Below are 2,396 nucleotides of genomic sequence, written 5' to 3' on the forward strand. Positions count from 1 at the left end.
GTTTCGAACTCCTGAGCTCAAACAATCCGCCCGCCTCGGCCTCCCAGAGAGCTAGGATTACAGGCGTGAGCCACCGCGCCCGGCCAACACATTAAATTTTTTATACAACTCTTCAACTATAATCATACATTACTTAATGGTGGGGATACAGTCAGAGAATGCATCCTTAGGTGATTTTTATCATTGTCTGAACATCATAGAGCCTATTTACACAAATCTAGATAGTGTAGCCTACTACACATCTAGGCTATATTGTATAGCCTATTGCTCCTAGGCTACAAACCTGTACAGTGTGTTGGCTGTACTGAATACTGTAGGCAATAGTAACACAATGGTAAGTACTCATTCATTTAAACATACCTAAACATAGAAAAGGTGCAGTAAAAATACAGTATTATAATGTTATGGGACCACCATCATATATGTGATCCATCTTTGATGAAAACATTATTATGCAGCACATGACTATATATCAAAACCATCTCAAAGACTAAGGTAAAAATTGTGTTTTCTCTTTATAGTGATGGATCAACAATAATCACTTTAACTATGAAAGAGCTAAGCAGAGAAGGAAAAATGAAATAAGAGGAAAACTGAGAAAATAGGAAAATTGAAAAAAAAGAAAGGGCCTTAAACAATTCCATGTGTGTTTTTAAGGGACACTGTCTGCTACATATTTGGCAGGGTATATACAAGCTTCAGCTTTCACTAGAATAGGAAGCTTCATCAGATACTTACTAGTTCAAGCATTACTAAACAAATATGACATTTTTGCACAGTAGCAATGCTTATGTCCTAATTATTAATACAAATCTTATCAACCATGTGTAAATTATCTTTTCTGCTTTTAGAATTACTTCAAATAGACTTAGCGGTGCCCTGACAAGGCTAAGAATAAGCAAGGAAAAAGATCGGAAAAGAAGAAAAAGTAAAAAGAAGAATATTTATGTGCATTTAAATAGGATTTTTACTTGTGTTTATTGCTATAACAATGATCTAAAACTATTTCTCATAGTTTTCATTAAAACAACAGACATGAAGCTTTTCTTTCTTTTTAAATTAGAAATTAAGTTAATAAAAGTTTAAATTTAGGAAATTTAAGTTAATAGAAGTTACTGTGTGTTTCATATATTTTTATATAAAAAGATAGCCATCAGGCTTGAAATAACAAAAAAAATGATTGCTTTGACCTTATTTGTGAGTTGCTCATTCATTTTCACATGAGCATATTAGCTGAAAATCAGCAATTGGCTTCCAACCATGAATATATTCTCTCTGTTACAGCCCGAAACATTCAGCAGCACCCAGTGGACAAAGACGCCCAAGGCTTCTGATTGAGGAATGCCCTCTAATTGATGAGACACAAACGAATGACATAGCAAAAGAACTGATAGAAAAGGTACTAAATGTATGCATTTTTTCGTGGGATATTGAGAAACATTTGGTATTTCCTCATCAATTTCCTTTTTTACTGTAAAAAGAACAGGGAAATGATAGGTGACTTTTTCTGCCAGAATTTAAAACACATTGAAGCACTGGTACCAAATTATTCAAGGTTAAAAATAGAAATACAGGCCAATGGAACAGAATGGAGATGCCCAGAAGTAAATTTAAACATATCTATGAGGTTTAATAACAAACCTGATGAAATAAAATGAAGGAACAATCATTACTTAATGAATGCTGTTGGGAAAGTGGGTAATTGTTCTGTAGAAAATAGATTCCACACATTTCAGATGAGATAAAGAGGTAATTTTTTTAAAGTATAAAAAATCCAAATGAAAATGGAAGAGTAAACATATTCAATTATGAATAGATTGAGGAGTTTGAGTATATAAATATAACAAGTATTAGGAAAACTGAGTTTAAAAAAACATCAAGGGGAAATCTGCAACAGATTCATTTTCAGAATATACAGTGTAGAAGAGGACTACAAATACATGAAAGCGATGTCCAGTCTTAAATGGACAGAGTCCACGGACAGCAAACACAAAAGGAAATATAAATAATTATCAACAGGAGACAGTTGGCAACAGCTTTAACCTAATAAATGGTTTTTGGGTTTTTTTTGCTGAAGAGGCTACATAATGTAAATAAAAACTGAGAATTAATACTTCACCATAATTAAACTGAGAAATTAAATCAAAATAATTAAATCCAGTATTGGCAAAACTTTAAGAGAAGTTAACATTCATATTGTAACTGGCATTGAAACAAATTAGTACAGTGTTCCTGAATATCTATTTGGTAAGAAGAATCGTAAATCCAGTTTCATTTTATGACCTAGTAATCTCCTCTTTAGGAATCTATTCCAAGAAAATAATTGAAAGGGGAGGGAAGAGGGGGAGAGAAAGGGCAAAAAAAAAAAGAAAGAAAGAATATAAATGTATTTATTA

At 32.4% G+C, this 2,396-nt stretch overlaps 1 protein-coding gene across 1 annotated transcript in view; it reads left to right on the forward strand.

The window, feature by feature from the left end:
- RFTN2 (raftlin family member 2) overlaps positions 1 to 2,396 on the forward strand; it is a 69,504-nt gene that overhangs the window by 25,882 nt on the left and 41,226 nt on the right. The window lies entirely within an intron of this gene.

This window comes from Propithecus coquereli, unplaced genomic scaffold, assembly GCF_000956105.1.
Source record: "Propithecus coquereli isolate 6110/MARCELLA unplaced genomic scaffold, Pcoq_1.0 Scaffold167, whole genome shotgun sequence".
In the NCBI taxonomy this organism is placed as follows: Eukaryota; Metazoa; Chordata; class Mammalia; order Primates; family Indriidae; genus Propithecus; species Propithecus coquereli.